Source organism: Trichosurus vulpecula, chromosome 9 (assembly GCF_011100635.1).
Source record: "Trichosurus vulpecula isolate mTriVul1 chromosome 9, mTriVul1.pri, whole genome shotgun sequence".
Taxonomy (NCBI): Eukaryota; Metazoa; Chordata; class Mammalia; order Diprotodontia; family Phalangeridae; genus Trichosurus; species Trichosurus vulpecula.
In genome coordinates, this window is record NC_050581.1 from 2,214,803 (window position 1) to 2,230,803 (window position 16,001).

Consider the following 16,001-nt stretch of genomic DNA (forward strand, 5'->3'; position numbering starts at 1 on the left):
CATACAACGCTTAGATTGTCTCTATGCATGCTGTCTTCCAGACAAGTACTTTTTGCTTGGGTAGCATTACTGTTTTTTGCTCTTCTTTTTGATTCTTCTTTACTTCTGTGTATTTGCATTCCCAATCTATTGTTTTCTTTTGTTTCTTTGGTGAACCTTGCCATCACAGATTCGGTTTTTCTCTGTTTCTACCTATTATTTTTTACTGTGGAGGCCATAAATTCTGCTCTCCTAATTCTAAATTCTCTTTTAAGCCACTCAAAAACAGCATATTGTGGCTTTATGTTCTCCTCCAATTCCACAAGTTCCTCTGTCTTAGCAAACGTTGGATCATTTTCCTTTGTTTTGCAGTATTTATTTAAACATGCTGAACTCATTCACTAAGTCTGGAAGCCATATTTCCTTTTGTTGTCAATATTTTCCCTGTCGATTTATCTGCTTATGTTCAAAGTTTTGGGGTTTTATTTTTTCTAAGATCTTTGGTAATTTCAGTCTTCTTGCCCTCCTTATATTCCTTTCTTGCTTACTTTCTGATTCTTTCTGCTCTGATCGTGGTTTCCTTGCGGACTAGGTCTCAAAGTATCTCAACCTTCTCCCACACTGGGCAATTAATTTATAATTCACCAGCCTAGACTTTTGAGGGGACAGAACTGGCCCCAGAAGGATGCCGAAACTTTTCCCTCAGACTTAGTGAAATGCTGCTCGCTGTCCCACTATAAACATGTACACACACGCACGCACGCACGCACGCAAGCACGCACAATATCCACAACATCCCTAGTGTTCTGCCCCACTCCCTCTTCTTCCTCAGTTCTCTGGCCCAACACTTGCAGTTCAGAGAACTACCACACTGGTGCTATGGAGGACTATGTACTAATGAAATTAATTTCTGTAGTTAGGGTTTCCAAGATTCTGGTAGGAAGGTAGTGCAGAGGGTGTGGTTGAGCTCTGTTTCAAGGCCAGACATGTGTTTTGTCCCTTTGCTACTGTTCCTTTACTCTTTTGCAGAGATCTTTTGTGGCACAGGATGCTGCAGTGGCATTGTCTGTCTCGGCCCCAGCAAGCTTCTGCAGCCTGAAGCCCAGATCTCTATGGCATTGGAAAGAGGAGGTTTTATTTGCAAACCGTTGTATTAGATCCTTGAGTTTTGTTTCAAGCCCATGTGTTGGTTCCTTGGGTTGGCTAGCGCAGCTTTGCTGCCAGTAGAGCAAGGTAGGCAGTGGGGGAAAGATGCTGATAGGCATTAGTTCATGGGTTGTTTTTTTCTTTTGGATTCTGGGTATCCTAGACCAGGGCTGTCCAACCTTGGGTTTTTATTGAAACAATAGACAATATATTTTGATTTGCCATTTTAGAGAGAGCTCTGTCGTAGCCAGGCTTCATTTACTAAAGCATTTATGTAAATTTCTATGCTTGTAGGTGGGCCACACAAATTGCACTGGGGGCCCATGCAGCCCGCAGGCCGCATTTTGGACAGCCCTGTCCTAGACCATGGAAACAGCTGACGTTGCTTTGTCTTTGGCACATAATTTCTGTTTTGGAGAAGTCTGAGGGATCATGGGAATCAGAGAAAATGTCTAGTCCCCATCTTGTTGGTCCTGTGACCTGGAATAAAGGTCTAATTTCCAACATCAATATGGAACTGATTCAAAGATGAAGCAATAAGTCATTCTGCATTTGATAAATAGTCAAAGGAAATGAAGAGAAAGTTTTGTAAGTATGAAATCTAAGCTATCAGTAGACAGATGAAGCATGTTCCCAATCAGAAATGCAAATTAAAGGGACTCTGAGATTCTACCTTACACCCATCATGTTGGCAGAGATGGCAAAAAAGGCAAATGACAATTCTGGGAGGGGCTGGGGGAAGATGGGAACACCAACGCACTGTTTTGGTTAAGTTGTAAATTGATTCAGCCGTTCTAGAAAGCAATCTGGAGCTATGTCTGAAAAAAATATCTCAATCGTCTATACGCTCTGACATAGCTCTACTACTGTTAGGCCTATACCCCAAAGGAATAAAAGAAAATGCAAAAAGACATACACATACAAATATTTATAGTAGTTCTTTTTGTGGTGGCCAAAAAAACTCCAAAGCCCACCAACCAGGAAACAAAGGGGAATGTCTGAAAAAATATGGAATATGAATATAATAGAATACTATTGTGATATAAAAAGTTATGAAAGACTGTTTTGACAAAACCTGGGAATACTTGTATGAATTGATATATAATGAAGTGAATGAAACCAGAACAATTTATGTAATAACAACACTGCAACAACAAATAACTCTGAAAGACTTAAATCTGAGCATTGTACACAGTAACAGCAAAATTAGGCAATGATCAACTTGGATAGGCTTAGCTCTTCTCAGCAATGCAGTGATCCAAGACAACTCCAAAAGACTCATGATGGAAAATGCTATCCACATCCAGAGAAAGAACTATGGAGTCTGGATGCAGATTGAAGCAGACTATTTTCACCTTTTTGTGTTTTTCCTTTCTTGTGGTTTTTACCTTTTGTTCTGATGCTTTCATAACATGACTAATGTGGAAATATGTTTAATATGATTGTATAGGCATAGCCTATACCAGATCGAATGCCCATCCTGGGGAGGGGGAAAGGGAGGGAGAGAGAAAAAAAATTTGGAACTCAAAATCTTACTGTTGAAAACTCTCTTTACATGTAATTGGAAAAAAGAAAGTGGGGGAGGGGGAAGAAGAGAGTGGGAGGAGAGAAAGTAGAAGCACCTGTTGGAGATGGTCTTTTCAAGGAGTTTAGCTACAGAGGGCTTTCTTAATTATCTCCTATTTCTTGTTATTAGCTCTCTTAATTATTTCCCATCTGTCCTATGTTTAGTTCATTTGTTGTCTCCTCCATTAGATTGTGACCTCCTTGAAGGCAGAGACTGGCTTTTGCCTCTTTCTGCATCACTAGTACTTAGCACAGTGTCTGGCCTGAAATAGGTGCTTAGTGTTGATTGATTGATTGGTTTGCGGATCAATTACAACTCAAAATCTTCAGTTAGCATTGGGAACTCAAAATCTTCAAATTAGCAAAAATTAGTAAACTTAGCCCTAGAGAGACTGTGGGGAAAAATGGGGCCAGATTGTGCACTGCTGATGGAACTCTAAATTGGTACAGCCATATATCGGAAAACAATTTGCAATCATGCAAGAAAAGATAATAATTTGTTCCTATTCTTTGATCCAGGTGCTACACCTGTGGCAGGTTGAGAACAAGAAAATACCCACTTTCTAGCAGCTTGATTTGTGAGGAAAGAAAGAGGAAAACCAAGTAAGTGCGTAAAGATTGGGGAATGACTGAACAAACAATGGCCTGAGTGCCTGGAATATCACTGAGCCTTAAGGAATGATGATAGGGAAGGTAGAGAAATATGGGAAGTGAAGCTGAGGAAAGAAAGCAGGGCCGAATGAATAAAATATGCTTCAATGTAAATAAAGATGGCACTGAGAGGCAGCCAAATCTGGGTCAAATACAAAGGAGAGTGTTAGCACCAACTTTCAAAGCTCACACATCATTGCATATGTATGTATATCCGTGTATGTATATGTGTGTGTGTGTGTGTGTGTAGATATATATGTGTGTGTGATATATATATATGTGAATATATATATATATTCATTTACACATGTAGTGTTAAGAAGCTACCAAAAATAATCTCTCTAAACTATACCGATGTAGATTGGAAAGGCTCTCAGCTTTTTACTTTATAAATTCCCTCAATTCCTGTGGCCTTCTACTCACCTTGGAGTATCCCTCCACCCCTGAGGCCCTCTTCCTCCATGCTCTTCCAAGAACTTCCATGGGGGGTGGTGGGTGGGCTGGGCCAACCATCCTTCATTCCTCTCCTGACTTTGCTTCTGACTACCCTGGACTTGCCAGAATGCTCCTTTCTCAGGCACTTTCTTCCCTTTTCTCCTGCCACTGGCCTTTTCAGCTTCCTTCTATGTGTCTTCTTTCCCTATCTGAATGTAAGTTTTCTGACAGCAGGATCTTTTTCTTTCTTTCTTTGTCTCTTTCTTCTTTCTTTCTTCCTTCCTTTCTTTCTTTCTTTCTTTCTTTCTTTCTTTCTTTCTTTCTTTCTTTCTTTCTTTCTTTCTTTCTTTCTTTCTTCCTTCCTTCCTTCCTTCCTTCCTTCCTTCCTTCCTTCCTTCCTTCCTTCCTTCCTTTCTTTCTTCCTTCCTTCCTTCCTTCCTTCCTTCCTTCCTTCCTCTCTCTTTCTTTTTCTTCCTTCCTTTCCTTTCTCTCTCTCTCTCTCTCTCTCTCTCTCTCTCTCTCTCTCTCTCTCTCTCTTTTTAATTTGCTTTTTCCTTTGTATCCCCAGTGCTTAGCCCAGTGCCTGGAACATACCAAGTACTCACTCAGTAAATGCTTTGTTGTAGTTGTAGTTATTGCACTACAAAAGAGGAGACTGTAAATTCAAGTATTACAACCTTTGTGGTACTGACAATAGTGTTTAAAAGTGGGTGCCATTGCATCTAAGATGCGAGGGTTGCTCTCTTGGAGAGTCATTAGGTGAAGAATTTCTTCATAACCACCCCCAGAGTCCCACATGCCTGCCTCTGCAGAGGCAATCAGTTTTATGTGGGTAAAGACTCAAGTGTAGGCACCACTGGCTGGTGATCACTGGCTGAACAGCTTCCCAGGCTGCTGTGGAGCTGAATCCTCTTAGGCAAGAAGTGGATAGGGTCACCGTTGTCTCCTGTCTGGGCTTATCAGACTCTCTCCAGTGGGTCTATGCCCACTTCAGAACATATAGTCTCGAACAGTCCCTAAACTCTAGGTAGTTCTTTTCCCTAGAACAAGGAAGCTACCCTCGTTCTCATTGGTGAATTAGCCATCAGTTCCACAGCCTTCTTTTCTATAAACTCTCGGAAATGTAGGCTTCAGAGTTCTCTTTTCACTCTTTCCAAGGAGAACTTCCTACCGGAAGATTACGCCAATCACTTAAAGAAAAGGGCAGGGAAAGTGGAAGCTTCCCTGTCAGAGGAGGATGATGCCCGGTAGAAGGAGCTGTTCTCTAGCTGGAGGATGTTGTCTCCCTTCAAGCTGGTCTAAACTGGCCTCGAGTGAGGCCTGGGTGTGATTCGCTCAACTTTAATGAAAAGCCTACTATGTGAATGCACTCTGCTCAGTACTGGAGAAGTCATAATAGTGATAGTGAACACTTGTATTGTACTTTGCAGTCACAAAGTGCTTTTTTCATTATTGCGTTTGAATCTCCTAACAGCCTTCCGAGTACTATTAGAACGACAAGTACTATTAATCCAATTTTGGCAGGTGAGAAACAGGTTCATAGGATCAGAGAATCAGTCTTAAAAGGGATCTCAGGTCATCTCATCCAACTCCTACTCTACTGAAAATCTCTTCTTCAGTATCCCAACCCCCAACCCCCTACCCTCCCCCAAAAGTAACCATTTTGCTTCTGCTTGATAGCTCGAGAACTTCCGGTGTCGGAATTCCCTTCAGTAAACATTAAGCACTTGCTCTGTGTAAGATGCCCTATTCCATTTATTGGTGGCATTGTATACAGGGTAAAGGAGCATGGCTAGACAGCAGTTACTAGGAGATGTACTGGAAGCCATATCAACAAGTTTGTTGAAGCAGTGAAAAAGGGCAATGTAAGTTTATCTTACATTAATGGAAAAATAATGTCCAGAAAAAGAGAAGTGTGCGGTCTCGTTGTGAGATGCTCCATAGCTCTCTCATTGGGTCCTTACAACAACCCTGGGAGGTGGGCGTCATTATTGTCTCCATTTTACAGCTGAGGAAACTGAGGCTGATAGAGGTTGACATCACATTAGCTAGTAAAACGTCTGAGGTAAAATTGGAACTCAGGTCTTCCCGACTCTAGGATGAGCACTCCATCTGCTACACCGCCTAGCTGCTTCTAGAAAATACTTGATGAGGGCAAGCTAGCTGTCTTCAGATATTTCACAAGACCACAGAATTGGAGCATCTTACAGGTGAGGAAACTGAGGCCCAGAGAGACTAAGTGATTTTGTCCAATGTAACACAAACAGTAAATGGCAGAACCATTGGCAAACTCACATTGACTCCGACTCCAGAGCTTTCTCTACTGTTTCATTGAAAAAAGTAATTGTGTGTTTTCACTGGTGAAGATGTTCTCCTTGAAAACCTCTTATAATCTGTATGCCCCCCCCACCACCATTTTTTTTAAGACTTTCTCCAGTCTTTTCACACTCTGTTCCCTATTCCTGGAAATCCTTTTCTCAGTACCTTCTTCCATTTCTACCTGTTGAAATCCTGCCCATTCTTTAATTCTCAAGTGAAAAATGATTGTTTTTTTTCTCACTCCCAGCAAAGTATTATTCTACCTTTCTCTCCTCCACCTCTTAGAAGCTGTGATTTTTTTCCCTAGTTCAGCCTCAATACTGCTTCCTATATGAGCTCTTTCCTGATCCCCAGCTGCTTGTATTCTCTTCCTCCCCAGCCCGGCTAAATGAGACTGGGGTACTGGAGGGTAGAGATGATATATAAGGGAGACACTAACTGTAACAATCAATTGATACTGAGAAAAACATACTAGAATGGGAGCTTTAGCTTGATAGCATTAGCAAATCAAATCACCTTAACCTGTCAGGGATACCCCTAGGTCCCTGAGGGAAAGATACGGCCTTATTCTTGGGAAATCAATTCATCACTGTGAGTGGGAGTTGGGGTAAGTATACCCCAGAGATGGTAAAGGCTATACTTCAGTTATGGGTTAGACTAGATAACTTCTGAGGCATCATCACACTTTGAGATCCTGTGATACATCCTCCTTGTCTAGGTCCTTATCGCCTCCCACCTGGACTGTTGCAACAGTCTCATGACCTCCTACTATCAAAAGGCAACATGGCGTAGTGGAAAAAACCATTGACTTGGATGAAAACTAGGTTTCAGTCCTAGTTCTACTGCTCAGCACTCTCCGGTCTCCACGAGGGTCAGTCCTGCTCAATGTTCAGCCTTCAAAGAGCTTCCAGTCTAGTGTGGAAGTCTTGCACGAGGTTTTGCATTTATTAATTCTGTGAATCGGAATATGACAGATGCTTTAGGGTGGGCCTCCTTAATCTGGGACCTGTGAACCTAATTTATAAAAAATATTTCGATAACCATATTTCAGTATTTTCTCGGTAATTCTATATATTTTATTTTATGCATTTAAAAACATTATTCTGAGAAGGGAGTCCATAGACTTCACCAAGACCGCTGAAGGGGTCTATGAAACACAAAAGTGCCCAAGAACCCCCACATTATTGGAATATGAAAATTCATAAAAGAAATGGCATTTTACACCTAACCAAAAAAAAGTTTTTCCTATCCATCCTTCAAGAAACATTTAAGAATCAAGGGTTGGTTCACTTTTTATTTCACTTTTGTCTTTGTATTCCCAGGATCGTAAAGGTAATCAGTGAATGGGCTTTGGGGGCGGGGCTCTCAGGGTCCTGGGGGGAGTGGCTAGGACTGGAGCCGATGGTAGGTGCCTGAGTTCTGGTCCACGTGATGACATGAAACCTGTGGTAGGCGGAGCTTGCTGAACGGTTGGAGCAGAGCTGAGAGGCGGTTGGTGAGAGCAGTTAAGAGATGAAGGAGAGAGGAAGTGGTCAGCTAGCTGGAACACAGCTTGGAGATTGCAGTGGAAGTGGCAGCAACAGCGGCAGGAGCTACAAAAAGGCAGGACTGACCCTCGTGGAGACCGGAGAGTGCTGAGCAGGGGCTTGAGGCCAGTTGGCAATCTTCTTGCTGGAGGACCCTGGCATTGACAGGGGAAGCACCAGTATGGCTTGGCTTGCTGGCATAATGTTTTTCTGCGGCTTCCTGGTCACTATTGTGAGACGAGCATACTGGTTTTGGAAGATTCTTGCCAGGATGTCGAATTGGGGACACTGGTCCATGGGTCTACTACTTTTGAGTTTCAATAAATGCTTTAACTCCTCTGCCGTCTGCTCAGGGAATTCCTTATATCCTGCAATTCTGGACCATTCAGGCATATTCTTGGTTATCTTTGAAGTCATGAATTCTGCCTTAATGATATAAGGACCTAGTGCAGTGCTTGGCACATAATAGGAGTTTAATAAATGCTTATTGATCCCATGTGTAGCCTTGTCATATTGAAATTGTTTCTTCTCTCTGCTTCTATAAGACTTACAGGTAGAGAAAGTGTGTATTAAATGCTATATGCCAGGCACTGTGCTAAATACTGGGGGTACAAAAATGAGAAAGCAAGATAGTCCCTGCACTTCAGAAGCTTATGTTCTTATGGAAGAAGTTGAGAAGTTGGAAAGGGTATGTATGAGGCAACATGATATGGAGATGGTTGGGAAATGGTGTGAAGGCCTAGTTTGGGACAAGATGAAACGAAAGCTCCCCTATTAGAACCCGGATTTCCAGGGAGCAGAGTCCAAGGTAACAGTGGGAGAGAGATAGAGATAATGTTGTGGAAATGGCAAGGAATAGATTTGGAAGCCTATAGGTGTGGAAGATGATGCAAAAGCTCATGTGTCAGGGTCCAGCTTCCCAGGACTACTATGAGGCTGTGTTGGAAAGAAGATAAAGATGGTGGCCAGAGTACAGGCAATATAATATAGAGATAAGAAGTGATAGGGAGCTCTGGAGGGGAAGTGCAGATGGTGGCTAGAATAGAGAAAGATACTGAAAATTCTGTTCTAAGTTCTGTTAATATGCTCTGGAATTATTTCTGTGGAAGAAAAATTACCTGTCCCCATATGCTGATTTATAATATACATTCAGTATTTCTATTGCTTTCTCCCTTTTGAGAAATTTGTGAACTATAACCTAATTTGCTAAAATTACATTTCCCCAGAGAACTGGGGAATGTAAAGAATCAGTGAGAAAAGAGAACCCCCTCCCACCAGAGGGCCAGTTTCCTCTGGACTGAACCCAATCCAAATGACATGCCTGGGTACTGGAAAGGGAAGAGTAAGTGCCCCAGGCCTGGTGGGTCCGGCTGAGTGGTATGAAAGGTAGACCTGTACCATCATCTCCTGGGTTGTTTCCCAGGAATCACTGGCACTTCATCACCACCTTCCCAAGCGAGAGAACTTGAGAGTGGTTTAAAATTTGTCACTGTGTTTTATTCTGTAAAACTGGCTTTCCTGTGACTTTTCCTCTCAATCATCTCCTTAGACAATTCCTGTCTTACTCCTGTCTTCTAATATTTCTCAGTTCTAGGCAGTCCTTAATGTTTCTGTCAAAGATTTTTTTCTCTTCATGTTGATTTTTCTGCACTCCCCACTTTCTTGATACCTTATAGTAGCTTCTCATTTATGTTTACCATTTAAGATCAAGATGTACATGCTGCTTGAGAGTATTTCACTAGGATGCTCTAAGTCATTTCCCTTACCTAGGTCCCTATTGTTGCACATAACCTCTTCTTTTTCCCAAATGTACACAACCATTCCATCCCTGCTATAACACCTTTTCCCAAAACTCATATACTTCCTATTATAACTTGATAAGCTTTTCTTCTTACCATTATATATCTTGAAATCCTGGAAAATATTTTAATTATCAAACTAATTAATTTAAATTACTATTATAATAAATTAAATAATTCTTAAAGTAATGTGAAAATCTGAAATAGTTTAAGAAAGAAATTTATTAGGTCAGAAAGGAAGTATGGCTCCCTCTCATCCAGGATCTGGAAGGTTGACATTACATAGGATTTAGAAAAAGGGTGCCCCCAAACAATCACACACACACACACACACACACACACACACACACACACACACACACACACACGATTAAGCAAAATTGCCGAGAGGGTAACTTGAAAGCAAGGTAGATTGAGATAGATATGTGTAACTGTAAACATTCGATAAAAATTGGGTGAGGCCAAAACATCAGGGAACTCAAAACACAAGCTTAAGTGAACCCAAAACAAGACTTGGGTGTGGGGGACCCAAAACAAGAATGCTTTGGGTGGATCCAGGATCTGAGAGAACCCAAAATACCTTGTAGCCATCTCCAGCATTCCTAGACAGTTACTGGGGCCTGAATACAGACAACTGTTAATCACCTAGGATTGGATTTATATAGTATAATAATTTTTCTGAATATAATAAATAATTTTTCCTACAATTCTTTGGGACATTCAGCTTTCCAAGCCTTCTATTTTTCAAATTATTGGACACTAAGTGCTGAACTTGCAGTTAGGAAGATCTCTGTTTGAACCCTGTTTCTGACATTTACTAGATGTGTGAAAATCATTTAACCTCTCTGAGCCTGTTTCCTCATCAACTGATAGTAATATCAGAAGCACCCACTTCATAGGGTTTATGTAAGATTCCAACAGATAATCTAAGTAAAAGTGTATAAACCTTGAAGTATCATATTGTGAGAAATGGGAGGAGGAGTTTTGTTTCCACAGAACTAAAGGTGTACTTCTCCCCCTCCCCCACCCCAGCTTTAGCAGAAACCAGGCCTCAAGGTCGGTCAGGTGAGAGGTCAGAGGCTTGTGCATGCCCATGCTTTTTGAGAAGACAGTCAGGGGAATTAGAGAGGCCAAACCCCTTGAACCAGTTCAAGCTTATCTAGGGTCTGGTCTTGGTCAAGAATCCAGGCCTACTGATTTGCATAATTTGCATATGTTAAAGAGGGAAAGTAGGGGAAGTAAAAGAATGTAGTTTAATCCTAAACTAAGACAAGGAAAATCCAATTAACTTCACTTTTGCTTCTGTATCCTTATTATCCTATCTCTATAAACTGTATAACTTAGGAAAACTATGTAAAAAATAAAGATTGTAAACTAACCATAACTCTAGCAGGAGTGGAGGGAATGGTTACACCTGCTCCTGCAGCTGTATCAGTGTGAGTATTACAGTGAGCACTACACCTGTTCTCTGGAGGAGCATAATAAAATGCCTTCTTCTGCCCACTCTGATCCTGAGTTCTTTGGGTGAGAATGGGCAGATCACATGCATCTTCCTAAGATCAACTGAAGGGAAGCAATGAGCAGTGGAAACATCCTGGGCTTACTCCTTGTCTTGGGGTATCCTGTGATCCCCACTGCTGTGTTAAGAGGGCTACCACTCCTGATTCCCTTGGGGAACCCTGTGGTCTGCACAGCCTTCTTAAGGGGACATCACTTTGGTCTTCTGGCCCTATCTTGGGAGCCTTGTGATCTTACCACCATTCTAAGGGGCCATCACTTGGGTCCTTCTAGGGTCTGACCCTAGGAAGCCCTGTGATACCCACAGATTAAGGGGGGGGGGGGCCACCACTTGGCCTTCCCCTGGGAGTCCTGTGATCTGCACAGCCTTCCTTAAGGATTATCACAGGGTTCTTCCTCAGGACTTTGGCCCTGCCTAGGAAGTCCAGTGATCCCCAAAACCGCGTTTCTCACAATATAAATCTCAATAAACATTATTTGTGCAAAATTGAAATACTTATCCCTATATTAGTGTATTTAATATTTATCTATCTGCATTACCTTTTTTTTTTTAACTGGACATATAATTAGTAAAGGAAGTTGGTTTTTCTGGGTTTTTTTTTCTCATCTGTCTTGATACTGAAAAGAAGGATAGGAATAGAAAGCAGCAGGAAATTCTTAAGTATGAGAAAACATGTGGTACAGTATTTGCAATGCAGAGAGAACCTCGAGTCATTGATAATAGGAGTGCTAAACAAAGATTTTATTGCTGTTAGGTATACTTAAGAACCAAGGGCAGAAAGTGAAAGTTGATAGTTTGACCTAGCAATTTCATCTGTCCCCAGACTAATTTTCATGCCAATTTGGAACACGCCAAGAAGCTTCCTAGGTTTCCTACGTGACGTAGGAAGATGTTTGTATGATAGTGAGGGGAACTTTGTAATCGCAGCCCCACAAGCTCCTTGATGGCTTTGTTGGGGGGAGTCACTGAAATGGTTTGAAGGGATCCAGGATGTGTGGACTAAAAGGGTTTGACCTTACATTTTAAGTACGGAAGTGTACCCAATAAGATCTCCTTTTCTTTTAAGAAACGTTAAGAATTAGTATTATGACAGTATCACGGTCAGAAGCCTTTCACCTCGCTTGAATGACAAACGTCATCAGTTCTCAATTATATTCCAAGGAAACAACGTCATGCTCTGAAGTTCTTGGTTTTATTCCTATCAAATATCTAGCTGGTTTGTAGGTTTCTATTATGAAGTTTGCAGGCCGGTCAGGCTAACTCCTTCACTAGAAATTGCTCCTGAATTCACCACGTCCATTCCCTCAGCCTTCTCATTCTGGAAGGTCCCCCATACCCAGCAGCCTTTCTTACTCCGGATGATTCTTCCGCCTCTGCAGCCTACTCCTCCTTTGATTGGCATAAATTTAGTGAATGCCCCTAAATCCACACTAGGGAGAAACACCATAAATGTAATGAATGTGGGAAAAGTTTTAGCAGCAGCTCAAATTTCATGAAGCATAAAATTTTGCAGGAAAGAAATCTTGTAAGTATGGTAAATAGGATAGCCTTGTATTATAACTCAAACATTCCTCAGAATCAGAAGCCTACATAAGAGAGATGCCATTAACAAAATGAATATGGAAAACACTTCATTATGACCTCTGTTGTTGTTAATAATTGGAGAATTCAAGATGCATGGAAATCTCGGGAATATGTAAAGTGTAGAAAAGTTCCCTTAAAGAAGAAACTCTGTACCAAGAAATCCCTATTGAAGAGAAAAGCACACAAATGGAATGTGGGAAAAGCTTCAAATGCACTTCTGGCCTTCAGCAACATCAGAGGATCATAAACAAGAAAGTCCTTTTGAATATGATGTATGGAAAAATTTTATTTGGAGCTCAGATCCTAATAGATATCAAAGAATCCATTTGAGAGATATGTTTATTAGTAAAAATGATTTTATTAAATGTGAGAAAGTCAACTACTATAAAGTCTATAGATTTTGGATCTTTCTCATTTCTTGCCCCTGAACCCTTTCTACTTGTACTCTCAGAGAGGAAAAGGTATACCCAAACTTATCAGCGAAGCCACCTGGCAACAGAACATGGAAGTCTAAGGTAGAGTGAAGACTGGTCAGTGAAGAAAGAATGCCCAGGAAGAGGTGGGGGGTTTACAGCAGAAGTCTGCAGAGGATTGAGAAGCAGATGAGAGGAAGTAGTGGTATCAAGCAGGTTTTCCAGGAGTTTGGCTGTGAAAAGAATGAGAGAAACAGAATAAGAAGATAGTGCTGTCTAGTGAAATTTAATTGTAAGGATGGGGATGACTTGGGCCTGTCTGTAGCTGTAAGGAGAGAAGCAGTGGAGAGTGAAAAAATGAAGATTAGAGAGAGAAGGGGCAATTGCCAGGGCAATTCATTCGACCCTTGGAGAGCTTGAATTCTTAGGAAGTATTTCCTTATCTTATTTCATGGAGTGAAAAAAAAATAACTGATGTGCAGAATTTATGGGAAAACCAGAGCTGCATAGGATAGGCAGGCACGGATGGGATGGGTTGTGGCCTGCATCTTGGAGGGAACTTCCAATGCATAAGACGGTATACAGTTGGGTGTGGACCTTTATAATGAGCTGACAAGTACCTCCTTGTAACTAGTCCTATTTTTGACCTTTGGGGTCAAGAACAAATCTAATCCCGGTCTCATATCTTTTACATCTTTGATGCATAAAAATAATTTTGTAAACTATCAAACTGCTACACAGATGTGAACTATTATTATAATTATCGACCAAAAGTATTTAGGCCAAGTAGCTGTTCCCCTGGGAGTAAAATGTGAGCCTTTATTATATAATTTCTTCGGTGAATAGTAAAAGCAAATTAAAAATGACCCGACGATTAACAGCCATCACTATGGTACAGCAGGTCCATCGCACTCCCCCCAGGTCTGAAGGAGCTAATGAATTCAAACCGTCATCAGCCTCCAGTGGTCACTCAACCAACACATGGCGGAACTCGGGGTTTGGACAGACTGCGTACAAAGAACTTGCTCAATAAGCAGAAGGGAGAGCGTGCGAAGCGAAAAGAGGCCGGACTGATCAATTACCACAAAGCCTCCCAGGCCGCCTTCCCCTCCCCCACCCCCCAGCTCCGGCCGTCCCGTTTCTTGTCTCGTGCACACGTGGCTCTGGCACGCAGGCAGGCAATCTGCCGTTCCCTTTCCCACTTCCAAGATGGCGGTGGCGGCAGCGACTGGGGGGGGGGCGGGATCTGGGCGGGGCCGCAGCCGCATCACGCGCCTGCCCAGTAGCCTATGGGCTTTGTCCGCTGCGCCGACGGGCGCGGGAGGCGGAAGTGTTAATTGCTCGCCGGCTTCGTCGGCCGGAGCTCCTGCCGGTTACATAACAACGCCCGCACCGGCTGTGGCTGCTTTCCCTGCGACGCCGCGTCGGCCCCAGGATGCTCTAGAAGCTCCCCCTTCCCGGCCGCCGGCTCCCCAACAAGGTGAGCTCCGCCGAGATGGTGGGGACGGTGGGGGAGGGGGCCCGGCATGGGGAAAGGGGGGAGGGACGGAAGCGGCTGGGGTGGGGGTTGGGATTGGGGGCGGAGGGCTGCCTGGGGGAGGCGGCGAGGAGGAAGGGGGGTCGGGGGCGGCTGGAGGAAGGAAGGAAAAGAGCGCATATAGGGTTAGCGCATGGGGAATTTGCGGGGAAGTGGCCGCGGGCTTCTGAGAGGTGCAAGAGGATGAGGGGAGCATGGGGGGGGGGCGGGAATTCCAGGTTGTCTAATGGGGATGGAGGCTGGGGGCCTGACTTAGGGGGGAGTCCAGCTGTTCCTTGAGATTAGTGGGGAATCATCTCCGCAGGTCGATGATAACCTTTCACCCCTCACACCTCACAAAGCGCTTTGCTCTCCCCTGTCCTGCTCTTATCCTGTAGGATTCGCATTATAGTTATTTGTGTATTAGACATAAACTCATTTAGAGCCTGAAATTGACCTCCTCTAAACTTTGTGTTAACTCTGGTGCTTAACTCAGGGTTCTGCACACAGTAGGAACTTAATAAACGTTTGTCGAATTGAACTGATTAAATGGTAGATTATTGGGGGTTGGGGACGGGGAGAGGATAAACCGCGTGAAGGTAGGTCGAGGTAATTCTGAGAGCATCCGAGCGAGCGCTGGAATCGTGGGGCTGAAAGGGCCGAGTGGGAAAGCTTGAAATGCAAGCCAAGGGTGATTGTAAACTAGGGTGGGCACTTATGTTTCTGCAGTGTCCTGAAAGTTGGGGTCTCTTCTGGAGAAAGTAAACTAGTTGTCTGTTAGTGTGAATTTAGGGGCCAGTTAAAGGTTCACGTTGGTAGCTACCACAAAAATTCAATGCCAGTCCAGCATCTGGTTTTACTGTCTTTCTGTTGAATAGAGAATGTACTTCTGTAATTGGGATGGTACAGGAGGAATAGAATACTGTACGAGTAAATTGGAACTTTTTTCAGTAAAATAAATGAATAGAATTAAAGACTTGATTACTAGAACAGATCTGACCCTTTTTTTGTGCAGGTGAGATACCTTATTAAAACTACAGTATTGAAGCGGTAGCATTGTTTGTGAAACTTAAAACTAGATGGAACTCAAACCTCGGAGATTGTAGTCCTGTTTTAGTGTTCTACCTGCCATGGGTCTGTTTCACCAGGTAATCTGTAACACTGCAGAATGAAGTGTGTTCTGGTAATGGACAGACCATGGTGAGAGGATGTTCCTTTCCAACAAGAAAACATTCTCTTTCCCAGCTCAGTATATATTTCTGCCTTTGGACATAGAGTCCCTTAGTCTTTGCATCTAATTAAAAAAAAACTTTTATTGATGCCTTTCCCTCACCTTTTCCTATCCCTCTCAGATTGAACTTTTCTGTGTAACAAGAAAAGCAATTAGGCAAAGGCACCCTATACTACAGTAAGCAAGATTTGTCGACCTTATACCTTATTAACTTGTCTTACTCCTTTCTCCTAAAATAATGTTTCTTTATTCTCTCAGACTTTTTTTTAGTTACTCAGTTTGTATTCTTTTTAGTGATCTTTGAAATTAACAGTTAC

At 42.5% G+C, this 16,001-nt stretch overlaps 1 protein-coding gene across 5 annotated transcripts in view; it reads left to right on the forward strand.

Moving 5' to 3' along the window:
• Positions 1 to 14,221: 14,221 nt before the first annotated feature.
• NAA60 (N-alpha-acetyltransferase 60, NatF catalytic subunit) overlaps positions 14,222 to 16,001 on the forward strand; it is a 53,835-nt gene continuing 52,055 nt past the window's right edge. Inside the window, exon 1 of one of the 5 annotated variants that reach the window (XR_005009133.1) lies at positions 14,222 to 14,417. The gene's annotated coding sequence lies outside the window, so the exon portion shown is untranslated. The remainder of the gene's footprint in view (positions 14,418 to 16,001) is intronic. The other 4 variants (XR_005009132.1, XR_005009131.1, XM_036738570.1 and 1 more) reach the window with 4 other exon arrangements.